Source organism: Peromyscus maniculatus, chromosome 13 (genome assembly GCF_049852395.1).
Source record: "Peromyscus maniculatus bairdii isolate BWxNUB_F1_BW_parent chromosome 13, HU_Pman_BW_mat_3.1, whole genome shotgun sequence".
In the NCBI taxonomy this organism is placed as follows: Eukaryota; Metazoa; Chordata; class Mammalia; order Rodentia; family Cricetidae; genus Peromyscus; species Peromyscus maniculatus.
This window is the reverse complement of record NC_134864.1, coordinates 35,831,755-35,859,118: the sequence shown is the minus strand read 5'-3', so window position 1 is coordinate 35,859,118 and position 27,364 is coordinate 35,831,755. Positions and strand designations below refer to the sequence as shown.

Genomic DNA, 27,364 nt, shown 5'->3' with positions numbered 1-27,364 from the left:
CGAGTGTGTGTGTGTGTGTGTGTGTGTGTGTGTGTGTGTGTGTGTGAGAGAGAGAGAGAGAGAGAGAGAGAGAGAGAGAGAGAGAGAGAGAATGCATACAATAGGATCTAATACATATTTTATTGATCGTAGAAATTGGCTCATGGGATGCAAACTGGAGAAGCAGGAAATGCATGGTGTCACTCAACTTGGAGTTTGAAGATCCAGATCCAAGGACCAGGAAGCGGACCATGCAAGCCCTGCTGTGAATGCAAAGACTTGAGAACCGGAGCACTTATGTGCAGAACAGGAAGTGTTGTTCCACCTCTAGCAGAGACAGCGAGTTCACTCTTCCTCTTCCCTTTCATTCATCTATGTCACCAGTGGTTGCTGCCCGCTCGCCTTGGGAAAAGCCCTCTCCTCAACTTTGTGGGTTTAAATGCTATTTTTTACTGGAATTATCTCTCAGAGAAGTCCTTTCATCTGCTCCCTAGGCATTACTCAAAAGTGGGCTCTACATCCTCATCGCAATAGAAGGTAGCATTGGTCTGACATGTAAGAGTTACATAAGGCCTCGCATCTTGTACCTGTTTTCTTGTCTGTGTAAAGTGATGGATAAGTGATGTGTTTCACTCGAAGTCACATACTCCAGAATGGGAGAAAGACATTATTCCCAGATCTAAGCTCTGAGTGCATTGCCTACAGCCATTACCCATTCTGCCTTGGGTCGTGACGCCAACTCCCAGAGTGCTCACAAGCCTTGCCTTGCTCTGGGCACATCCTGAGTCTACGAACACTGGTGTGCTCAGGAGATGTTTTTAAGCAGTTTACAAAGTTTATTACCTATACTTATTTGTTATATTTTTCAAGTTTATGCTTCATAGAGATGGAGAGAAGATTATGATTCTTAAGGCCCATCAGAATAATTATGGTCAGGAGTTTTAGATCTCTGTCTGCATCATGAAACACACTCCTAATGAGAGACACAGATTTTTCAGCTTCTTTACTTCTACAAAATACATCTTTTTTTTTTTTTTTTTTTTTTTAATGAAAAGATATTTCACGGCCCAAAGCCTCCTGTGCTTCAGACTAGTTTTAAACATAATTAGCCCCTTCAAAACCAGTGTCAGCTGTGTTATGGAGGGCTCTTCTTAGCAAACTTTCCCATTTGGATGAAATACGGGATGTGTGTGGCGCATTCAGCTACGACAATGAGATGATAAAGACTCAATTCTGGAAGCAGGATTCCTGGAATATGGGCGTCTGGGGCTCAGAGGGCTAGGCGTATGCCTCGTTGTCAGATTGATGCTGGTCTTTAGGCAGACTGCAATCAAAGCTGGAGACTGCTGAAAACCCCTGTAAAAAAGAAGAATGCAATGAGCTGCCTAGGCCCTGCTCACCATGGAAATCTGGGAGTCATTTTTTTTTTTTGAATGGCTTTCTGCTGATCATCTACCTCATGTTTTTGAAGTTCCCATAGTGAGGGAAACGTTCAAGTGTGTACTCTCCATGATGAGCTGTCTGGCTTCAGTCCACAGGGTGGGGTGGGGGTATGGGAGTGGGGTCTACGGTTCTATCTCCTGCTGGGGCAGACCCTCCTCCCCTTCCCGTTGTCCTGCACTACTGCTACTTTCTAAGGATCATCTCCAATCAGCCTGTTCTGTTTGGTAGTCTGAGACTCTGCTGTGTTCCTCAGGTCTGCATTTTCCCTAGTTTCCCTGCTTGAGGCATATCCTATTTCCTTAGATGGCCTTTGATGTCCCTCAGGTAATGGAGCCCAGACTTGTGGAAAGTGAACTGAAAACCTACTCAAGGTCAGGCCCTTTCCCCAAATGATGGGCATCTCAGTGTGAGTAAGACTATTCTCTCCCTCTAGCTGGTAACGCTCCGGTGAGATTCAAAGACCTGCATCCACCTTGGCCCTTGGGAATCCATCTCTTCAGTTCCCACAGTACTTCTTTTCTCAATGTTTGACTTGCTCACTGACTATCTGAGAATCCCCAAACAATCTCAAAATATTTTCGTGTTGTTTTGACTGTTGGTTTCATGAACTCAGACAAATATATTCCCTACTGTTCAATTATTAATTTAAGATTTTTCTAAAAATCTTATTCTTTTCAAATAAATTGAATTTAAAAGGGACACTGTTATTGCTGTTTATGACATAAAGTCGACATTATTTTTCTTCATTAAAGATATTGCTGGGTGGTGGTGGCACATGCCTTTAATCTCAGCACTTGAGAGGCAAAGGCAGGCAGATCTTGTTGAAGAAAATCATAAAATCAGAATATTGTTATTAAATTCTAGTGGGAAACAAAAACTGTTCCAAGAAGTCTCATTCATCATAGCCTCAAATTAGAAATAATTTAGTATGCAGATAAGAGTACAATAGATAAATAAGTTTTGGTATGTCCATACAATGAAGTACTATACAGCAATAAAAAGGAACAGATTATTTTTTATAACACTCAACTAGATGCATTCAAAGACATACTTAATGAAAGGAAGAAGGCTATGCACCTATTCTTTTTGTATAAAAGTCAAGAATAAGAAAAACTCATCTATGAAAATAGAAGTCAGGATAGTAATAAGAACCAGAGATGGGTCTTAGTTGGGAAGAGGCACAAGAGTACTGGGTGTTGAAATACTTTATATTTAAATCTGTATAATGGCTACATCAATCCATCCATTTACTTACAAAAACACAAATGGTGAATTCTAGATTAGTGTAAGTTATTCGTGTTACATGTCAAAAATTGAAATCCCAATGGCTTATGATTGGATGTCTTTGAATCTGAGATCTGCCCTCTAAAAATGAGGGTAGTAAAAACTAGAGAGATGTTAGGGATGTACACACCTGCAGATGAGACTCGTTCCTTGGGATTAAGCAGAATGGAAAAGGGATGTCTTCCCGATTGTGGAGATGTGGAGTTCATCGGCATTGCATCCAGGTGCTACCTGACTTCATCGGGTGACCTCATTAGAACAAGCAGTTCAAATCTGGGGGAAACCACTGCAGCATTTTTCTGCTTGTTTTTTATGATGAGCCCCAGTCTTTTGACATCTTTGTGAAGTCCTGTAAGTGTGGAGGTCTTTAGTGATGCTTCCGGCTAGTTTCTTGTGATCATCCCAACAGCTTTGATTTTTGGAGGGCCTGGAAAAGGAAACAGATGCTTGAAACACACTGATGGTTCACTTTCCCTGCCACAGTTCTTTAGGTGTAGACAAGGCACCTCCCACTTAGTGTGACTGATGTGAGGAGGTTCCACGAGCAGCTTCTCTAGAGGCTGCTGAACTCTAGATGGTTGGGTTTGCAAGTGACCTAAGGCACTGTTTCCCAGCTGTAACACTTTCTTCTCATTGTAGTCTCAAGTCTCTAAGATGGTAATGGAATCTAATGATACTCAGCACAGAGAAATGTAAAGACACACACACACACACACACACACACACATTGCATTGCAGAGTTTATTTTCATGCATTTCATTGTGTGTAAGTTTGAGCTTCACACTCTCCGTGCATTTGTTTTATGCCGTGTCCAGGGGCCCAAGGTTTGTCCTGTATGCCAATGGGAGATGCAACCGCGGGGAGTCTTGGGTACAGGAAATCTGTGAGCAGTTCTCACTGTTGTTTTCTCTTCTCCAAAGAATCATCATTTTCCCCAGTCCTAGGACCTGATCTGTGACCTGCCCTAAAAGTGGGGAATGGGAGGATATGAACTTGCTCTCTTTTAAACCACTTCAACGTCGACTATTGTTTGATACCAAGATGCACTGGTGAAAACAATAATAGCTCACAGATTTTTACAGCCTTATGTTATAGACAAAGTGACAGAATAAAGCCCCATTAAAGATAAACTTTGGCATTCATTGGAAAATACATTTAGTTTAGATTTTATAAGTGAGAGCCCATGCAAAGAGTCTGACCATGGATTCAATGTAATATTTTTCTTGCCAGAGAAATGCATTTTAATGGGAAATTTACTCCCAAAATGGTGGTGCAATTAGGAATGATGTTTTAATTAAGGGGGAGCCCTATCCCCCAATAATACCACATGGTGAGCCATCCTCTCTACATTTCAAACCTCCCTTTTTGTAAGTATGGTCTGGGATAACGTCATTATTTTCTGACATTAGCAGATTATCAGACTCTTCGATCTCTTAAAAAAATATTGGAAGAGCAGTAAAAAGGACAGATTCCCATCCCACGCCTATTTTTCTCTTTTCCCAAGCAAGCCTCAGTGGAAAAGGCATGGATGCTGATTGCCATCATTATAAAGTCCAGATGTTACAAAATGTCAACTGGAAAAATAGATGGTCACTGAGGATATTATGGTAGCATCTTCTAAAGTAATCAATGTTCACCAAATTAACTACTCCTCATTTTTATACTGTATCATAAATAAATGATTTGAAGAAAGTAACGTCCAAACAAAAGCACATTCTAAGAATTAGAAACAAATATCCAATTATCATTTCTTTGTAGAGAATGTCAGCTAGGGCCATTTATAGTTAAATGAGAATTAAATGAGACAAGGTATTCAGGCCAATGAGATTCATATGTGTGACAGCTGGGTGCTTAGTGAATACGTCCAGTATTGCACATGAAGTCAGAAGTTGTTCCAAGGGCACCATAGTCACAGAAATACTAAGATATTCATTCTTCCAAACATTTGCCTGAAGTATAGAGGTGTATTGAAGTTTTGTAGTTTATACAGAAAAAAACCTGCTATATTTTTATTTAAAATGTTATTTAAGATGGATATCTATATTGTACATGTGCAAATTCAAAGATAAAATTTAATCTCAGTGTGGCAATGCCCTGGTGTTTTCAGGTACAAATGGAAACCTGCACCTCCGTTTCCAGAGCTTCCAGCACATTGCAACATCAGCACTTTCAAGATGTACAGAGGGGTTTTGGTACATTCAGGTTTTATTCATTTAGAGTCAGGGTCTTAGGTAGTTCAAGCTGGCCTTGAATCTGATGTAGCCAAGCCGTGAATCCTGCCTCCATTTCTCAAGTGCTGGGTATACAGGCATGTGGCTCTACCTTTAGTCAGTTCAATACTCTTTTTATATGTGTGAGTGTGCATGTGTGTGTGTGTGTCTATGTATGTATGTGGCCTGTGTGTACGTTTTCACATATACATATATGTACACATGCAAGTATGTATGTGCATAGGTGTGAGCACATGGACATGTATGTACACATACATGGAGGTCAGAGAGCAATCTTGGGTGTCATCCTCAGATACACCATGTCATTTCAGATGTACCATGTGAAGTAATAGCTCCAAGGCATAGCATCATGGAAGAGGGGGTGGAAAGAGTATAAGAGCCAGAGCTGCTGCAGAACAGTGTCTTTCGGATATGACAGGGCTGTCGTATCAAGAGCTCATAGCAGCTCTGGTGGCCTGCGCAAGATCTCTGCAATATCAAGTCAGTTAATATTCTAGCACGGGTTAGGGAGGAACTCACAACACCCCACCCCTAAGTGAAGATCTACTGGCAATTGATGGTTGCTATGGGATGGGGTGTCACTTTTTTCAGGGGTGCAAATGATGATGGGTTGTCCATGCTCCAGCAGATGGCCGCACACCCACGTCCTTATAGTCAACACTAACTGGAGTTGGGTTACAGTAAAGAAAAAAAGCCGACGGCTACCATTTTGCTCTTGTCCTTCCTATCTAATTCTCACTGTACATTAAAAGAAATATATGCACAGTCAGAGACAAATATGCCAAGGATAGTGACCCTCTCATTGTTCTTCAGCACCCTCAATTAGTGCCGGAAATGGTACACACAGGCACACACTGATGTGCCTCAGAGCCTCGGGGAGGGTTTGTGTTGAAATCTGCTTGGGAAACCGTGTTCTCTGTTAGTGACAATTTGTTCCCAGCTGTCTGCAGTGTGGCCGTTCTTCCCAGACCTGCCTCATTTCAGCTTTATGGGAACACTAACTATCCTTCAAAGGGACACATTTAAAACCACACTTGTAGCCAGCGAGTGGGAAGCCAAGTCCTCATTTGCTTTTAGTAGCCTTGGAAGAAAAGACAAGAAATTAAGCTCCCGGTGTAGAGCCCTGGCCTCAGAGCTGCTTGCTGTGTCGTTCCCACCGTGAAGACATGAACTAGGAATAAGACGACTTCCTGGTGAACACTAACACAGTGCTTGCCGATGGAAGGAAGATCACAAACATCTGGCCCCATCCGGAGACATCCTTGAGTCTCACAACGTGCAGGGTCAGTTATTGACATCTGGTCAGTAAAGGCCAAAGATGCGGTTAAAAATCTGGGGGTGTCAAGAGCCCCTCATAATAAGGAATTATGTGCCTCTAGACATCAGCGTTGCTGAGGACAGGAGACACTACAGCCATCTTTGTCAGGGTGTACGCAGTTCCTCTGACTCTGAAGCTTGGCTTTCTTGCTAAGTGGTCCAGAAAACTCAGTTCCTTCCTCTATGTCTTCTGTTTCCAAGCAGGGAGGGCAGAACATGATGCCCTCAAAAAAAGAAAAAAGAGAATGAAAATTAGTTATAGACTATCTCTTCTGCCAGCCACCTATTCCTTTACATGGTTTAATCCATCTAGTGTTAAGTACAGCTCGATGAAGTGCCTGGGACAGAAGGCACAGTCAGATTCAGAATGTCATCAAGGTCGTAGAGTTAGCATGGGTCCCGAGCTGGAATTCATGTGGCTGTGCTGATTTGTAGAAAGAAGTCGGAGAGGAGAAACAGCCTCCCTGAGTGCCTTATGTCTAGAATCAGGTGCACGGAGCCGTTGTGATCACATCACAAGGTCTCCTACGCCCGCTTTACCATGCTTTATCTGGACACTGTCACTTATGCATTTAGTCACCATCTGTGTTGATAACTCAGTATTGTTACAACTTTAACTGTCTCTGAGCCATCATTAATTTTTACGATGTACTATTTATGTATCAGTAAGAAAGGAACAAAGCCCTTGCTTTGATTTATAAGACAGTTAGTTCATAATAATGTTTATATATGTATAGATACATCTATCTATCTATCTATCTATCTATCTATCTATCTATCTATCTATCTATCTATCTATCTATCTATCTATCTATCTATCATCTATCATCTATCTATCAATCATCTATCTATCATCTATCTATCTATCTATCTATCTATCTATCTATCTATCTATCTATCTATCTATCTATGTATTGGCATCTCGTAGGATACTGCATATAATAATTGGTTGCTCTCAATGACATGAGGCATTGTATAGAAGCCAGTTGTATAGAACCCAGTATATCACGATATCAGTCCCAGGGGTCAGGAAATAGAGAAGCAAACCATTGGGCTCAATTCAGGAATTACAGGCCCCTGGGGAAGGATGTTTACTGGAAAATTGGGAAGAATCTTCATCAGACATTTTAAAGCAAGGATCTGGGGACTTGTCACTGTTTTAAACTAAACGAGAGGCCAGATAAGGTATTAAACTCTTATAGCAGAATGTGGCAGTGTTCTGTGTGTTTGTGACAAATGTCACTGTGTTCCCTCATTGTCTTGTTCAGCATTCCAGTTGGAAGTTGACCAGATTCTCTGGCATGAAGACTTCATAATAAACATTGTTGAATTTCTGACCATGTCATTCTACTTTTTGAGACAATATCTTGAGGGAAGGGGTCATTTCTATCATTTCTGTGTATTTTGCCCTTCTGTGTCAGATGCTTTTTTGGACACTGGCACATGGAGTGTTGCAGAACATAAATAGGAATGTGCAACAATTATTATCACCTTTTTTTTTTCCTGCCAGGCAGAAACAACGACTGAGACAGCCAGGACCTTCCTCCATTGGAGTTTATATTTAAGCAGGAGGGAGACAGGCAGATTACAAGTTTCAGGCATCCGTCTAGACTACACAGAAATGTTTCTGGGAAATTACTTTAGAATGACTACAAACACCATCTCAAACAAAATACCCAGCTATAAAGAGATCTGAATGATGGAAGACACCAGACCTGGGCAGGCGTGGAAGTGGCATTTCTGAAAGAGGAAAAGGAAACACTAGTAAAAGGCCCCAAAGTAGACTCATCAAGTTTCACACATTACATATGTGTGATATGTTGCATGGCTCATGTGTATGTACATATGTGCGGACACCTACATGTATATATTTTATTTGTAAGACTATGGATATCTACATGAAAACAGCTGTGGTGCTTATTATTAAAATGTTAACAGTGGTTGGCTTTGCGACTAGAACCAGGAGTCAAATCTATTCTCTGCTTTGTGGTCTTGTGTTTTGCAATGAGGATAATGAAATGTGAAATCAGTAAAAAAAAAACCTTTGCAAGCAAAGTGGGACTTTGATGTGTATTCCCTCCGAAAGTGTACTGGGGAGTTGAGGTGGTTCTCTTTGTCACTTAACTATCAGGACCTGACAGCAGGAGACTGCAGAATTCTGTGGCTTTGCTGCTCAGCTGTGTGTTAATGTGTGGTGATTTGAATGAAAACAGCCCCCATATGCTCATAGGGAGTGGCACTATTAGGAGGTGTGGCCTTGTTGGTGTAGGTGTGGCCTTGTTGAAGGAAGTGTGTCACTGGGGGTGGGCTTTTTGAGGTTTCAAATTCTCAAGCCAGGCCCAGTGTCACTCTCTCCCTGCGGCCTGATGACCCCGATGTAGAGCTCTTGACTCCTCCAGCACCATGTCTACCTGCCATGTGCCATCATGCTTCCTGCCATGATGACAATGGCCTAAATCTCTGAATTTTAAGTCAGCCCCAATTGAATGTTTTCCTTTATAAGAGTTGCTGTGGTCATGGTTTCTCTTCACAGCAAGAGACACCCTAACTAAGACATGGGAAACACAGAATGCACTGACCAGGACTGTTGGGGACAGGAGCTGTGGACTCTTCTCTCTGAGGTACACCTGTGGTGAGTGGCAGTGATGGAACAGGGCTTCTCTGAGATGTCTGTGCTTCCCAAGCCAGAGGAAGAGGAGGCAGAGATTCTGGAAAAGTCTCCCACCTAATTCTTTCATCAGTCCTAATTTAAGTGCTGATCCATAGGGCAGCCTTTAAATAAGAAAAATCTTGCCTTTTTTCCTTCATGAGGATCTTAGTAAAGATTTCTTGGTTAAATCTTTGTGATATGATTTTCTAGAGGCAGCTTAGAAACCTCTCTTTCCACAAGAAAAATAACTTGGTGAGTCCTTCTTAACTTGAAAAAGTTTCTTTTTTTCATTTCCTGGTGTGAATGAATGGTATGTTATGAGAATATATATGTTCATGTATATGTTTTGGAAACGAGAGGTAAACCTTGTGTGTCTTCCTTAATGGCTTTCCACAGTACTTTTTCTTGAGACAGAGTCTCTCCTTGAACCTGGAGATCACTAATCTAGTTAGACCAGCTGCCCAGGGAGGACCAGAGACTTTCCTGTCCTTACCTCCTCAGTGTTGAAATTATGGTTACACACCGCACGGCATACACTTTTTTTTTTACGTGGGTGCTGGGGATCTGAACTCAGGTCTTTACACTTGTATGGCAAGCGTTTTTTCTGACTGAATGACCTATTTCCGATTCTTTTTTTTTTTTTTATGACTGTAGAGAAGGAAGTATTCCCTCAAAAATGAGAGCAGATTTCACTTGAACACCATGATCCACTTGCTGAACTCTTGATGGGTCCTCAATACAATGGCTTCTAAAGATTAGCCAGGTCAAGTCTGCATTGTATTATAGAAAATTCAATTGTAGGAGAAGAAATGTGTTTTCTGTTTGTATTTCAAGTTGAAGGCATACTTAATTTTGAAAAATATTCTATGTCTAATAAGAAACAAAACTACAAATGATTCAGACTCAAGATCTTTCTTTCTTCCTTCCTTCCTTCCTTCCTTCCTTCCTTCCTTCCTTCCTTCCTTCCTTCCTTCCTTTCTTCTTTCCTTCCTTTCCTCCCTCCCTCCCTCCCTCCCTCCCTCCCTCCCTCCCTCCCTCCCTTCCTTCCTTCCTTCCTTCTCTCCTTCCTTCCTCTTTATCTTTCTCTCTCTCTCTTTTTAACAAATCTAACTTAATACAGTCAGTTGTAGCTCTGTGGCCTCTGACCCAATGGAAAGGTGAACAAAAAGAAACACACAAACTTTGAACATCAATATCACACCTTTTCTTTTACACTTTTTTGAAGATAATGCTACAGAATCCTTGTTAGAAGTCTGCCTTCCCCTTTGCACACCATGAGGATGCTCCAAGGTCACTATAAGGATGCATCCTGGAAAGTCTTCTGATCTCTTCAAACCTACTGCCCTGGTGCATTTTCACCAAGCTAATGATGACATCCATAGTGTTAAATGCTTTGCCGGCGCTAACTTCATGGTGGGAAAACATTGCCCAGCCCTTCCTTAAAATAAACCCCAAACTAAAGTGAGAGGTACTGTCGGCCTTTCAAGTTTTCTCTAACTGTCTTGTCGTTACCAACACAGATACAGACAACCTTCAAGTCATCTGAATCAATATTCAGACAAGGAGTAGCAGATGAACCTGCTTAGAGGCACACTATCTGAGTAGCTATCCAGATCTGTTTTTTGTGTGTGCATGATGATGCATGTGTGTAGCTGAGCATGGGCAAGTCAGAGAACAACCTAAAAATACTGTGTCCTTTGAGACAGGGTCTCTCACTTTCCAGGAGCTGATCAATTAGACAGAGTGGCTGCCTGGCCAGAACTCCCCAGGGGGCTTCCTGCCTCTGCATCCTCAGAATCTTTCTGCCACTCCTGGGTCTTCTGGGGGTTCTGGAGATCAAACTCAGATCCCCACATTTGCAATGCAATGCAAATACCTCACCACCTATCGTTCAGTCCTCTGTTCAGAAGTGTTAAGCTCATCTGTGTTTGGTATGTATGAATTATCTCTGTGGCAGGATGTTACCATGTGTCCCACAGAATGTTGGTTCCCCTCCAAGGCTTCTTGGTTTAGTACATGAAAGCTGTGACAAAATCCAGGCTTATGTTTGGAAAGAATAATTACAGTGTGTCATGATGGTTCTCATCAGTCTTGGTGCAGGACACTCTAATGTCCTTTTTAGTGTAGCATGAGACAATTTCACTCACAAGGCTCGGGAGGTTGACACCACATGAAAACTCCGTGGGTTGCTCGATGACAGTGGCGCACTGTTCTTTTCTGTTTAGCCAGTGGGAAAAATACTATTTAGTGGAAATGCTCGTCTGCACTTAGGCGACGTTCTGCCTAAGTGTCGTTGTTATAGTGTTAAACTTTTGTGAAATGGCAGTAGTGACAGTATGATGGCTCTGTGGGTAAGAGCATTGTCTGTCAAGTCTGATGACCTGAGTTCAGTTCACATGATGTCAGGAGAGGGCTGACTGACTCTCTGACCTCTGACCTCTATGTGTTCACTGTGGGGCACGCACACACACACACACACACACACACACACACACACACACACACACACACACACACAAACAAAAAAAAAAACTTCAAACAAAGAATGGAGTATAAGATAATGTTTGCCTGCAGATCCTTGGCATATCTTCCCTCCCTCTCTCTCTCCCTCCTCCCTCCTCCCTCTTTCAACCATCATTGTTTTCCCCATTGCAGAGTTTCATAGATTAGTGTCCCTGACTCTCTCCTCTCTGTCCTGTCTTGAGCTCGCCATTGTGATTCATTTTCTGTTTGTCAGACTACTTTCTCAAGAATTATCCTGAAGCGTAGTATTTGTCTGCTACATTCTCAGAGTCCTCTCAAGCCATGGCAGATAAGGGATATATTGATTTTCCAGTTATTTTGGTTAGTGAGCTGTGGAGGGAATTTCATTTTCCTGGAGCTTTGAATTATTGCAGAGGGGACGTCTGATGGGGTCCTCTTGCTGGCGGCCACTTTGTTGTTGTTGTTATTTCTGTCTAGAAGGCAACATTTTCCAATTTGTTTTCAGACTTTAAAAAAGCTGATAGTCTATGCCTAATAAAAGTGTGTTCATATTATCAAAGCTGTTTGTGCTTTCCAATTTCCTCTTCCCCCGCCTTTCCATCTTTGGTTTAAGGGCAGTGTCTTGCTGTGTAGCCCTGGGTTATTTGGTATCTGGTAATGACATGTATCCCAGAATGTCTCAGAAACATGCAGCAATCCTCCTGCCTCAGTCTTCCCAGGACAAGAATTACAGGCTGAGACACCATGCTCCTTGGAGCTTATCGGTCTTCTGGTGAAGGTAGTTTACTTCTGTGAACCATTTAAATACCATGCTTCCTACTGTTCATGGTATGAGTGTGTGTGTGTGTGAGTGTGTGTGTGTGTGTGTTTCCAGTACTGGAACTGAACACAGGATCTGCATGCTAGGCAATTGCTTTACCCCTGAGCCACATGCTCAGCTTTCCTATGATTTCATTAATAGCTTCTCTCTGCATCTTTTTCATCTGTTTGCAATTGAAAGTTCAAGTATTAGAAATAACCACCTCTCATTCCCCCCCCCCCATCAGGTTTTTGTTGCTGTTTTTTTTTTTTTTTTTTTGCTTATTTAAGGAAGTTGTTTTCATCTCAACTTGCCTTACATACTCTTTCCGTGTTGAATTTCTGCCTTCTCCCGCAATTCTATCTTATTAGAAATAGTTTAGAATTTTGTTTTATTTTTTTCTGTGGATGCCAAATCTATATGATCCTGACTTAATGATTCAGGTTCAGGTCTAACTAAAAATACTCAATATTGTAAGAAGAGTAAGGTGGCACCTGGATGGCAGCAGTCTGACTAACCCCCGCCCCCCCGCCAGGGGCATCATAGGAAGCCCAGTTTCTCCATTCTTCGGGAATAGAGAAGATTAACACTGTTTGTTCAATAGATGGGGGATCTGGCACACATGGTCTCTGGATGTCTTCTTCCTATGTAAGGTCCAGAGACCTGAGTCAGCTTCTTCTAATGTGATGGTGTTAGGACTGTTGAGACTTGCTTATTCCTGCTATCAAGTCATCATCTAGTCCACAAAAGAAAGAATGCTGAAAAATCCCGTTACTTATTTAATGGATAATGGGCATTGTTGATTTATTTAAATCTCTGTGTCAAGTTTAAATACAGCCTATCTGTTTGTTAACTTCACTAGAAGTGGGTGGTTCAGGCTGGAATATTACATTAAGGAAGCATGGGAAGTAGTCAGACGTATTTTGTTCAGAATTCCTTTCTGTAAGAAAAAAAAAGCCTCTCTCAGGGTAAGAATTTGTGTAGATATCATGATATACATTTCAGGAAATATATAGAAATCTCTTGGTATGGAATCCTCTGACCTATAAACCATGGTCTGTATTCACATTGCATTAAGATGGTAACTGATGTTCACAGTGGCACTCTGGAGACACTCTGAGATTGGAAAGGACTCACAGTATTGTTCCAGAAAAGCTGAATTATCCGCAGCATAAGCCCCACTGTTGTTGGATGTAGCACTATTCAGACACTTCGAAAATGTAAACTGGAGGATGATTTCCATGGTAACGTGATGAACACCAGACTGTTTGATGAATGAGAACATTCGACAAGAGTATTTGGGAGAGTTTGCGGGTTATTTCTGTGTCAGGTCAACAGGAGTCATTCTAAGCCTTATGTAACAGCACAGAATATGTTCCTGAACTGTTTGATATTATATAACCTCCAGCTTTTATGAATTTCAGAAGGTCGAACTTGAAGCTGGTGTTAATTTTGCTTCCTCCCTTGTGCGTAGGCTTTTCCTACCTCACTCTGTTTATTCACTGATTCAAATGGACTTCTTTGTATTCCTAGCAGAGACTTGTTTTTATGGCTGTAGTGTTGTGATTGGAGAATCCTTCTCAGCTTTAATCTGCTGATCTGAGAGGTTAATACTGGGAGATAAAGTATTTGCAACATGAACCTAGAACTTGACTTAATGACAATGACATTAGATGATTTATCATGTTATATAACATAAGATTCTTGGTTCAAAAGTATACACATACTTGAACTCATAATTTCCTTATTTGTATGGCTTCATGCAGAAAATATGAAAATTCTCTTTTCACAAAATATTATTTGTAATGCTCAGGCTTTCAACTAGAATATGCCTTATTTATTTATTTTCTTTGCTTCTATGTTTTTGAACTTAGTTTTTACTATTGAGAAAGTAGAAAAATGGGTCTTGGATATATAGTCAGACTGATAAACATGTTTCAGAAAGTTTTGTGAACATGTATTAAAATAGAAACAATATTTTTATGATGATGATGTTCCAATATTTATTGTCTTTAATTTTACTTCCAACCAAAGTTTCCCCTCCATCCCCTCCTCCCAATTCCTCTCCTCCACCTTCCCTCTATACTTCCTCTCCATCTACTCTTTCTCTATCATTTCTCTTCAGATATAGGCAGGCCTCCCATGGGTATCAACCAGACAAGGTATATCAAGTTGCAATAAGACTAGGCTCCTCCTCTCCCATTAAGGCTGGATGAGCAATCCAGTAGGAGAAATGAGTCCCAAAAGCAGGTATCATAGTCAGAGACAACCCCTGCTGTCACCTTAAGGGGTCTCATAAGAAGACAATGTTACACAAGAGTAACATATGCAGAGGGCCGTCAGTCCCATGCAGGTTCCCTGGTTGTTGGTTCAGTCTCGGTGAGCCCCTAGGAGCCCAGGATAGTTGATTCTGTGAATTTTTCTGTGGTGTCCTTGACCCCTCTGGTTCCTACAGTCCTTCCTCCTCCTCTTCCATAGGATTCTCCATGTTCCACCTAATGTTTGACTGTGGGTCTCTGCATTTGTTTCCATCAGTTGCTGGGCGAAGTATCTCTGATGACATTTCGGCTAGGCACCAATCCATGAGAACAGCAGAATATCACTAGGAATCATTCCATTGACTTTTTTTGTTGTTGTTTGTGCCAGCGAATGGGGTGGTGGTGGGGGGGCTGTAGAGGAAATGGGGATGGGAACAGGAAGGATCAGGTAGGGGGAGGATGGAGGGAGAGAGTACTGGGAGAGACAATTGGAATCTGGGGTCATCTCTGGGGTGAGGTAGAAACTCACAGCAATGGAAACTCCCAGGAATCTACAAGAGTGACCTTAGCTAAGACTCCTAGCAATGGGGGTGGGGGTGGGGATACAGAGCCTGAACCAGCCATCTCCTGTAACCAGGCAAGACTTCCAATGGAGGAACTGGGACACCAGCCCCACCACAAACCCTTCGACCTACAATTTGCCCTGCCTGCAAGATGTGCTGAAGTAAAGACAGCACAGAAATTATGGGAGTAACTGACTAGTGATGGGCCCAACTGGAGACCCACCCATAGCCTAAGAGGGAGCTCACCCCCGAGGGCCAGGATACAGAGGCAGCATACCCCAGAGACCTATGAAAGAGCCAATATTTATTTTTATTCCATCGTTTTCTCTTGAATTCAAAACATAGATTCAGGCTATGCATGTGGCCCACTGGTAGAGTGCTTACCTAGCATCAAGAAGGCCCCGAGTTCAATCCCCAGCACTTCAAAAGAAAACAGAAAGTCAAAACCAAGAACAAAGTTGCAGTGAGCTGGGTGATAGCACAGCTGGTAGAATGCCCACTGTGCAAAGGCGAGGAACTGAGTTCAAATCCTCAGCCCTCCATGAAGATACACGAATGTAACTGTAGTTTTGCAGGACAGGGGAAGACAGGTGGATTCCCAGAGCTTGCTAGCCCTCCAGTCTACCCAATCGGTGAGCTCCAGGTTCAGTGAGAGACCCTGTCGATAAACACTAAACTAAACTAAACCAAACAAACAGAGCCACATAGGAAGACACCCAACATGACTTCTAGCCTCCACACAGCCACGCATGCACACATACATACACATGTGGCCTCTGCACACACACACATACTACACTCTGACAAACACAGTACAGCCATAAATTCGACAACCTCTTTTGCATCTCAATGAGGATGTATGAAAGATATCTTCAAGATCGAAAAATCTAACTAGAAACAAGTTTTCTACTAATGATGTTCTCCTCCAGATAATGTCCCCTTGGAAGCTCACAATGTGATCTGGTTTGAAATAGGGGCCTTTGAGTATAAAATTAAAGTGAGAGTCGCAAGATGAGAGCATCCGTAGTTAGGATGTGCAGCAAACACCGGGACAAGCGTCTTCTAAGAGATAGAATAGGAGAGTACAAAGACAGGGAGAGACCGTGGGAAGATCAAAGTGAGCAATGAAATGATGCTTCCACTAGTCAAGGGACCCTAGAGCCACCAGAAGCTGGACAAGCATCCAGTAGTTATTTATTGAAGAATATGTTGAATACACCGGGCGGTGGTGGCGCACGCCTTTAATCCCAGCACTCGGGAGGCAGAGGCAGGCGGATCTCTGTGAGTTCGAGGCCAGCCTGGGCTACCAAGTGAGTCCCAGGAAAGGCGCAAAGCTACACAGAGAAACCCTGTCTCGAAAAAACCAAAAAAAAAAAAAAAAAAAAAAAAAGAAGAAAAAAAAGAAGAATATGTTGAATAAAGGGCAGCTCACACCATCCAATACGACTCTGTTAATATTCACTTTTAATGCATTAGCGGAAAACTAGAGTATAATCTATATGATTCTTTGTAACTTGTTTGGGATTGTATTAGTGATTAGATTTTTTTAAAAAATGAATTGAAAAAATGTTTCAGTGTGGTGGTTTCACAGCAGAGAATTTTGATTCAACCCTTGTATCTTATATCTAAAATTTATCCAAGAACTTGAAAAGAAAGGAAAAAAGAAAATTCTATATCCCTAAGATTCTCAGTTTTAAGATTATTTTTCTATGAAGACTTCATTTTGCTTTAAAAGATTTTTTTTAATGAGCAATTATCTTGATCCAGTGAAAGCATACTGGGTCTGACCTTTGCTCCATTTTTCTTTTTTTGTTTTTTTTTTTTTTACTTCAACAGCACTAAAATCATTTATAATTTTGGGGGCCATGGATGTCAGCCACTTTGTCCTTTTCTCTTTCTGCTTGTCCTCCATCTCTCCTGTTCTGGGGGTGATGGCTGCAGCCTCTGCTAAAGCCGACACTTCCGAGCACAAAAGTGGCACATCTTTGCCACACTTCAGGAGTCCCTTGCTCATGCTCATCTTCTCAGCATATCACCGTATCTCCACTTGATTGTGTTGTGGTTTCCCCTGCCCAGCGCTGATTCTCTCATGGCATCTGTTTCTCTTGCCTTCTAAATATGGGCAGAATGATGAAGCTCAGTTCCCACAGCTCCTTGAATGCTTCAGTTAGTGCTTTCCAAATGGCCTCTCTCTCTCTCCACATACAAGTAAGGGATTTTATATCTCTTTTGTAGCCAATTTGACCAAATTTATCTTTAATTTAGACAATGACATTTGATATATTATGTGTGTGTGTGTATACACATGTGCATGTGTGTGTGTGTGTGTGTGTGTATGTGTGTGTGTGTGTGTGTGTGTGTGTGTGTACTCATGTGTAGCCATGAATGAGTGGAGGTCAGAGGTTGGTTCTCTTTCTCTTTTGAGACAGGATGTATGATTGAACATGGAGCCCACCCCTTGGCTAGACCAGCTGGCTAGCAAGCTCCAGGGATCCCCCTGTCTCTACTTCGTCAGAGCTGCAATGATAGATGGTGCCTCCATACTTTCTATTTCCTGTGAGTGCGAGAGATCACAACCAGACCCTCATGCTTATGTGGCAAGTTCTTTACTGACTGAACCAGCTTCCCAGCCCCAGTGAATTTTTGAATCTCTATTGTCATCTAAGTTTGCCATGGCTGATCTCAAGACAACTCCCAAATGTTGAAATCCTTGGTAACTTCACTGTATACTGTGAATAGCAAGAATAATATAAAAATAACCAGTTTCTATTACTACTTAACTATAATAAGGCATCGGCCTGCTTACTACAATGAAGAGAATTCTCTCTAGGGAACAAGTCTTCTGGGTCTAGGATCTCCTTTGGTTTGGCTGTGACTTTCACCCCAATCCGATATTTAAAAGCTGTTACTTAGAAGCTCAACACCTGGGCCATTACAAGCCTGGCAACAAAGGCACACAAGGAACAGTTCCAGAAGCTGGCATGCTGAGTTTGGAGAGAAGACACAGCCATGCCTACCACAGCTATGGTCAAACAGTGGAAGACAGTAATGGCTGCTCCGGACAGCTCTGGAAGGTAAAGATGACACTTAGATGCTTCAGGTTTTCTGAGAACCAAAGGTTATTTATTTAGCAGCATTTCCAGCTGTGAAGAAAGTCTTGGCTTTCTTTGATGATGCAAGTGCCCTGTTCTGGGCACTTTGATGTGATGTGCCAGAAGGACTCCTGGATCTCACTGGCGATTTGGTGCCAGATTTCACTCCTGTGTCCTTTTTGGATTTGGAACTATAATTCCAAATTCATTTTAAAAGTACTTCCATCTATATGCAGATAGTCTCATTTGCCACTAAAAGGGTGAGAGCTTTGGTAGGAATCTCCGTCTTAACCCTAAGATCACACAGTACTTCATCCTAAATGTTTACATGAGATCAGCAAAGATAACTGTTACCCTGGATGGATGGTAATCCTTTATAAAGGATGCCCACTGCACCATCCTCCATAGGTGAGGATGGACAATGAATACATAGTCCTTGTGGGACAGGTGGAACCCTGCAGAGACAGACTTTGGTTTCTGAATCTCTCTCTCCCCCTGGGACTTTGCTGTTTTCCCCACCATGGGTCTGTGAGCTGCTTTGAAGGCCTTCTGTGTCTATGGGAAAAACAGCCTTGGGGGCTAGAATCTCTCACTGTTTCTAAGGTGCAATGGCAGTTCTTGATACATAGCACGTGTTCAATAATTATTAAGTACTATATGTCATTTTAGGCAAAAAATCAATACTGGATGTTTTGATGACTCAACACATTGCTTGCTCTGCTTTGAAAAAAATGCCAACCTAGAGATAGAATTTTATATGATATATATATATATATATATATATATATATATATATATATATATGGTTTTTTTTATCAGAAAGTCTTCTATGTCTTCAAGATATGATGGTCTGTTTGTCTAAGAATCTCTGACTTCTGTTCTACTCCCATCTTCCTTGTAGGATATTGACTCAAATGGTCACATGTATGTGGAAGCCCACAAAAGTTTCCTAGTGAGATCTGAGCTTGCTTTACATAGAAGAACTTCATTTGGTGATGGCTGGACCATGTGCATGGTCACCAGGTATCTGGGAAGGTCTTCACTTGGCTGTGCTAGGGGGAGTTCTTTTGCTCCACCCCTTGGCATTCCTTTAAAAGCCCTTTAGTAGAGCCAGAAGGGACTAGTGGGTTTTGACCTTGGCCCTCCCAAGGCTATCCTGAATTTTCTAACTGTCTCTCTCTCTTTCATTTTTCTATCTACATATTCCTCATTTCTTCCTGCTCAAGAGTACCCTAGGGGGAAAAACAGGGAGCTGGCCTTCCTCAAATGGCACCTGAACAGGGACCAAGGACTTGACAAAAGCTTGAGGAGAAAGCCTCATGGGAAGTAGTTGGACTGGTCCAGTTTTGAAGTGAAAGTAGGTGGGGGTTTTTATTCTCAGGAGGAAGAATGAGAGGCTGAAAGATGCCCAAGTAAGGCTGCAGCATATATTTCTCTCTATCTAGGTTTCTTTCTTTCTTTGTTTTCTCTCTTAAAATTCTATTCATGAAAAATAAGGAGATAGAGTGTAGTAATACAGTATAGGAAAAACTTAGAAAAGTAGAATGCAGGAATATAGTGTAAGGAAAAAAATTAGGATTAAGATAAGCAGCAAGACAGGAACTATGTCCTTAATTTTCCAGCTATGGGACTAGGAACACAAGCTGGGAAAAATCAGATGAGAAGAAAAAACAGGCAGAAAAGAGATTCCTGCAGAAGCTTTTAGCCTGGGGACAGCTATAATGCTAAGTCCAAGCAGCAGAGGAAAGAGATTTCCCCTGAGGTAGATGTGGATGAAACAAAAACCCTAGGTTCTATCAGCAGTGCCCCAGAAAACATGTACAACACCATACCAACAGAATTCGTTTTCTCTTGGCTATGGAAGACAAAGTTTAGAGAACAGAAGTTTGGGGAAAACTTGGCGGTCTTTCTCAAACATTGAAAGCTTTCTTGGGAAAAAAATCTCTCTCTAAAAAAACTGAAAAGCTTTTCAGAACATTCTTTCTCAGTTTCTCTTTCTGTAAGGACAAAATTAGATTCACCTGTTAATGACATCTATGGGAATCTCACCTGTGGTTTGCTTTAAGAAAAAAACAAAAAGACCTCTTGGAACTAGACAAATCCTCTCTGCTAAGTGCTGTCTCTCTAAGCTAGAAAAAAACAGTGGCTGGAGTTCCCTGTGGCAAGGGCCTGGTGAGAAAGTGCAGGCAGAAAGGCGAAGCAGAGACAGATTCCTCCCAGAAAGGTGCAGGACCTGGGGAAAGCTGCTAGTGCAGGGAGGTGGAGTCTGGGTTCTAAGTGGTAGCTGCAATGGCAGCAAGGGAAAGCTGAGGCAGATTCAGGGAGAAAAGCAGTTAGCAGAGGAACAAAGCAGTGGCCCAAGACATCTGAAGCTCTGTATCTGGGAGGAAGAAACAAGTGGGTTTGAGACAAGAATCTATCAGGGAGGAGGTCTTTCTGAAAGGGCTGTGAAAAGGCTTTGTTTCAAGTGCTTTCATTCTTTCATTAAACAGCATAAGCTGTCTTCAGTGTTTTTGATCTTAGCCATTCTGACAGGTGTAAGGTGGTATCTCAGAGTCAATTTGATTTGCATTTCCCTGATGATTAGGGATGTTGAGCAATTCCTTAAATGTCTTTCAGCCATTTGAGCTTCCTCTGTTGAGAATTCTCTGTTTAGTCCTATATATAGTTATATATATATATGCCCATTTCTTAATTGGACTGTTGGGCATTTTCATGTCTAATTTCTTGAGTTCTTTATATATTCTCGATATCCGCCCTCTGTCAGATGTGGGGTTGGTGAAGACCTTTTCCCATTCTGTAGGCTGTCACTTTGTCTAAACATCAGCATTATTAAAAGAACTTATGGGGAATACAGCTTTAAAATAATTTAAGAAGGGGGAAAATTGAGAGTTTGGTGATGAGTGTGGAACAGAGGAATGTCAGCTCCAATGATACTCCTCTAGTGGAACTGGAGGGAAAAGCAGATGATATTGAGGTTCTGTTTTGCAGTCTGGGGATAGTAGGAGAATAAGGAGATCTCTAGACTGCTGAGAAGTTTCAGCAATGTTTTTGGTGCAAAGGGGAGCCACTGAATGCTGCAGATCTGGAACCCCACTCCAACTTAGACAACTATCTTCTCCCGATGGGAAATTGTCTGTTGAGCTGCCAGATGAGCAATTCAGAAACAGAATGTTCCTTAGAAGGTTTTTCTCATCATCTCTTTTCTTCCTTTTTGGGCTTGCTGTAAACTGAGATAGCTCTTAATAGAGTTTTTATAAAAGATCTGGAATGCATAAAGTACTGTTTAGCAACAGAACTCACTAAATCCCAGGGTTGAGAGAGACATTAAAGAATTAGACTCTTGTTTCAAACTCTCAAGAGCTTTCAGAATGATATCAAAGCTGACTATAAACCCTGAACTTTACTATAAACTCTGAACTTTAGTAATTCTTTGCATACTTCTTGTCTTGTTAATACTTTAGCTAAGAAATCTCTTGTAGGTGTTAAGAAATATCTCATAGATATTTTTTAAGTTCTGCTAAGAGGTTCTTTCCAGTGTAAGTTAGTTCTGTTAAAGGCAGTCCTATAGAGTTTAGAAAGTCTTTCTACTAGTTCTTCTTAAATAAATCTCCCCTTAAGAAGTATACATAAATATATGTTGAATGAGAGTTTGTGAGAGGTGTAAATGTTGAATGTAAGTCTAAATGTTTAATGTAAGCTTGCAAGAAGTGTAAATATGTGTAGTGATAATAGTTCAATTAAGAGAGTTGTAAATATGTATGGTAAGGTTTATACTAGACTTGTGTTGATATTAATGAACCAGAGTTTGCTAATAAGCTAAAGAAATCTTTAAGTTGGATGTAGTTTTTTGGATGCAGCTTGCATCAAGAATTTAAGTTGAAAAGGGGCTTGGCACAGCTAAAATTGCTATGGACATCTTACGACCAATTCCAAAAAAGATAGGCCATCTTTGTCATCCTCTACTCCTGTACTGGGAGCTGTGGCAGCTATGGAGATCACTGTGAATGGTTGTATGCTCAGCAGGAACCTGGGCCAGAGCAAAGTTAAGCTCAGTGCTCCCTCTTATCAGAGACTGAGAGTCAATGATGGGCAACTTTCTCCTGATAGGTTCCAGAGTATGCTTGATGGAAAGCATATCTACATGATGGGTAATGGAAGAAGTAATCATGGAGAACGACCTAAGACAGACCTCAGTCTATCTGATGGGCCCTTAGGGGCTCTCTAATAAATTAAGAGGAGGGACCTATGGGAGCCCACAAAAGTTTCCTAGTGAGATCTGAGCTTTCTTTACACAGCATGGCTACATTAGGGGATGGTTTGATCACATGCATGGTCACCAGGTATCTGGGATGACCTACACTTAGCTGTGTTCGGGGGAGATCTTTTGCTCTACGCTGGCATTCCTTTAAAATCCCTTTAGTAGAGACAGAAGGGACTGGTGAGTTTTGACCCAGGCCCTCCCAAAGGTATCCTGTGCTAACTGTCTCTCTCTCCTCTATATCTCTATCTACATATTTCTCATTTCTCCCTCTCAAGAGTACCCTAGAGGAATAAGTGGGAGCTGGTCTCCTTCACATGTATAGACCTAAAGCACCTTTATACAGCCCTGGCCCTAGTTACAAGGCATCTCTGACTTTGGAGAGAGTTCTGTGGACCTAAGATTCTGCTATTGGTCTGACTGTTTTTGACAATGGGATGAGGTAACCCTAAATGAACTGTGCTTGCCTTGAACTAATTTATCCAGAGTATGTTCTTTTGACCATTTAGAGATAATTAATTATAAGACAGCTGAGGAATCTCTTAAGAAATTTCAAATTTGCTACTTTTATTTATCACAAAATTATTGCTTTTATTTTCACATTTCTTTATAGATACAATACTAACATCAAATTGTTAGCTCAATTAGAAATTTGATTCTTAAAATGTAATTAATGTTATTAATTAATATCTTATTAATGTATCAATTTATTTAATAATTAAAATTTTGTTTTAATTAATTTATTAATAATTAAATAAATCATTACACACACACACAGGGCATGCTGGCTACTCTCACCCACCCTCTTTCCATCCCTGCCTATTTCCCTCCTCCTCCTCACAAGTCAGGTTTATTCATCTGGTTTGTGACCTACAGAGTTTATCAGTGTCATCTGTGTAAGCAGCTGTTGGTGGGCTCAGCAGTGGAAACTGGACTAAAGACAGTGATTTCCCCTCTTCCCAAATCCACCAATAGCCAATGATTCTGAGGTAACATGTAGGGCTCACAAGGCTCCCCCTTTCTGACTGACTGTTGATGGCACTGTTGGGTAGACCCAGTGCAGGGACCACAGCTGCTGTAAGTTACTGATGCATTGGTTGTGTTCAGTTCTTCCTAAGGACCAAGTGGCTTCACTTAGTGAACAGAATTGGATGTGATGCCATGAATAATCCTCACAGGTGTTCAGCTTCGTTTCTTTATTATGCTTCCTCTGCATATAGTACACGTAGAACCTATCAGCTTGCTTCAATAATATGAAATGGGCTGCATTTTCTTACTTTAATGGGTTTTGCTTGGTTTAATAGTCTCTCAGATCAAATGAAAATGTTTCAAAATGTGGAAAGTCCTTAGTGTTCTGGTTAATAATGAAGAAGACAGCTATTTCACAAAACTTACTACCAAATATGGTCATTGACTTCTGTTGGGTGTGCTGTTGGGTATACATGCCCTACCAACTTAGGACAGAGTGACTCAATGAGTGTAGACAAGACCTTTGCTCCAAGCACACAATGGAAATCCAGGCAACTGAAGAACATCATGTTCATGAGCCCATTTTCTTTAAATACACATTTTCAAAATAAAAGCTACCAAGTATAATGAACTGTAACCACCTAGGGCAAAGAAAAAAGTAGTTTTTTTTAAGAGCTAGATTGATTTTGAACAATTTGCCCAAGTGGTTCCATTTTAGTAGTAATTAAGATACAAGTTCCTCAGAAAGGTCTGCCATTGACAGTGGTGCCACTTTATCCTACTTAACTAGTTGTTGGGTCTCAGTTTTCCCCATTAATCAAGTGGATAAACAGTGGCCGCTATCTTACCACATTGTGACGCATGGGAAATGAATAAGACTTTTGGCACATAGAACCTAGTGTGAATAATGCACACTTGTTCTAATGGATCTCCTGGCCAGCCACCTTCTCTTCCCCCTTCAAACTCCCTAACTCTGCTTGGAAAGAATGCTTCTTAAATTCAATAAAATTAAGTACAATGAAGTTTTATGGCATGTCATTGTCTTCAACTCTACCCCAAAATATTATGCTGCCATCCTTTGGTTATTTTAAATTTGAGCCCCCAGTCAAACATGAGAAACCCTTAGCCCCAGGCACTGATGCTTGTTGAATTGATTCCAACCAGTACCTCTGTGTAGTAAATTGCAATAGGAGACAATTCATTTGGTGGCTCGTGGTTCTCTGTAGCATCTCACAAGAAGACAGGTGATAAGTTCAGAGTTCTACCACAGAGCCCAAGAGAAGGGAAAAGTGATATGGAGACAGCTTCAACAGCCTGTGTTTACGTCTAACCTTGAACCACTTAGTTGCTTTGGATTTCAACTTTAGCATAAAATAACAGTAAAATCATGTCCAACTCGTCTAGCAGTATCTGTTCCTTTGACTTTGTCCCTTGATCAGCTTGTTTTTTTGTTTTGTCTTTGATCTCCTCATGGGAGAGGAGACTACATCACATAGTTTAATCTGGGACAATTTTGAGAATTAAAGAATGTACCCAAAGTAGAAATTTGACAAGTTTATGTATTTTAAAGTAGGGTCTCACTATGAAGGCCAGGATGCCTTGAACTCACAGAGATCGACCAGCTACTGCCTCCCGAATGCTCGGTAAATGTGTGTGTTACCATGCTCGGCTGAATTTTTATGGACCACAATTAATTAATTTTGTAATATTGACAATTAAATAGCCAAATCAAAATTACTTTCAAAATAAAATCTTTTGAAGAAATAAAATAATAGATATGTATACTTTAAAGAAAAAATTTAAACAAATTCTATATAGATTATCTGAATGCTTTTCTTGGCACGTGTTTATATAGTTTGGTTTCTTAACATCATCTGCTCATGTTCCCATCTTTAGGTATGTCTACTTTTCTGTTCTAACACTTGAATTTTTGAAAGATTCTTTCAATACATATTTATGTTCGATTTCTGTGGCCATATAAACATTTTGGCCAAAAGCAACTTAGAGGAAGAAAGGATTGATTTCATCTTACAACTCCCAGGGCACAATCCATCATTGAGAACAGTTACGTTGGGGACCTGGAGACAGGAACCATGGAGGAATACTGATTGCTGACTTTCTCTCTGGCTTGTACAAGTTCATGATCACCCAGCTGTTGTATACAGCCCAGGAAAGGTGCTTCTCTTAGTCAGCTGAGCCTTCTTACATGCATTTTTAATCAAGACAATCCCTACAGATGTGCCCACAGATCAACCTGGTAATGACAACTGTACATTTGAGACTCCTTTTCTGGATGATGCTATGCTGTGTCAAGTTGATAGTTAATTCTTGAGGATCACACACACACACACACACACACACACACACACACACACACACACATTCAACAAAAGTTGAAACTTTCATCTTATTAATGATGGGATTCATTGATACTGTAACTGACTGTTTTTAATAACTATGATTTACTGAGACCTTAATTGACATTTAAAAAGTATTCTGCCCATAGCTGCTGTGGTACCCAGTGAGCACACAGTGAACTACATTAAAGGGGGGTGGGCTATCCTCATTTCTAATTTTTAATACCAACATATAAATATTTCTTCCTAAACATTTTTATACACTGTCACTTTTACTTTAGTTAGATCACCCATCTCAGCAAATATTCTAAGAAAATAAAACCCAGTAAATAAATTCTCTATGATTTTAATTATTTATTTGTTCATTTTATTACAATTATTAATGTAAAACTTTCAAAGTAATGAGATTCACTGGTATTTCCTTACATGCATGTATTGTGATTTTTAAGCTTTATCAAATTTAGACAGGTTAGGCCTGAAGTTTTCTGCATTTCCTCCCATTGTGGCTTAGGTAAGAAATTTATTGTGTTAAAACTCACTTTATCCAAAAGGGTAAGGTCTCCCGTGGGTGTCAGCAAAGCCTGGTACATTCAGTTGAGGCAGGACCAAGCCCCTCCCCCTGCATCAAGGGTGAGCAAGGCATCCGAGGGGCTGGGGTAGGGTTCCTGTGTGGGGGTAGAGGCTGGGGGGAGCAGAAGGAGAGATGAAAGGGATCTGTGGTCGGTATGTAAAATGATTAAAATTTTTTTAAATTAAAAAAAAGTCACTTTACAATAACAAGGGTGCTGCACCTGTTAGCTCATGGCAGCTATGGTTACCTGCAAAAGACTTGAGAAAGATCAAGCCAGTCAATATATTAGCATAGATGTGGGAGGGGCTTGTGAGGCTTCATTCTTATTGGCAGTTGTTGGCTGTGGGAAGGAGGAACCGTTTTCTTCTGGGATGTGGTCTGTGGTAGGTTGCCAAGCTCTCCAATGACAATTCAGTGAATTCTTAAGGATGATATGACGTTAGAAAGGGTGTGCTTGAAGGGTCTTGACATGTGAGATAGGGGACAGTGAGACATGAATATGATCAAAATACATTGTATCCATGGATGAAATTCTCAAAGAATAAATAAAAAATTTAAAAAGTCACTCCACCAAATTCTTCCTATGAGTTGCGTGTTAAGAGTATGGTCAATCCTCTATTTCTCATTTGAAGAATTTGGCAAGTTCTTACAGTCTGTCTAACTCACTCAGTTCTCCCTAAATTTTTATTGGGGCAAATCTCAATAGCTACCTTTTATTTGTTCTTTAAAAATTGTGATTCTGTAAATGCTGTAAGTTGAAGTTTTTCAGGGTGCCAGTCACTGAGGAAATGAGTAAATATTTATGACTGGTTTTTAAAATTTAGGTACTTCTTTAGAAAGTATTCAATATCATCTTAAATATTTAGATTCATATTAAAAGACATTTTTTTTAAACCAAGAAAAATTTCCATGGTTAAAAGGCATGTTATTGTTGATTTAAAAAAAAAAGAATTGTATTTTATCATTTAGTTACTGATTTGTGAGTGTTGTTTACATGCGTGTGCATGTTGGGGAGAATAGTCATTCCATTTGAGCACTTGTGGAGGTCAGAGGTAATGTCAGGTGCCATGACAGGGTCTCTTGCTGAAACTTACCTTTAGGGCTAG

The 27,364-nt window shown here is 40.9% G+C and overlaps 1 long non-coding RNA gene across 1 annotated transcript; it reads right to left on the bottom strand.

Moving 5' to 3' along the window:
- Positions 1-1,019: 1,019 nt before the first annotated feature.
- LOC121821907 (uncharacterized) lies at positions 1,020-26,394 on the bottom strand. Its single transcript, XR_006062775.2, has 3 exons — positions 26,227-26,394; positions 2,837-3,133; positions 1,020-1,335 (listed from the first exon to the last, which is right to left on the bottom strand). It is a non-coding gene; the product is annotated as an uncharacterized LOC121821907 (long non-coding RNA).
- Between the last annotated feature and the right edge of the window lie 970 nt (positions 26,395-27,364).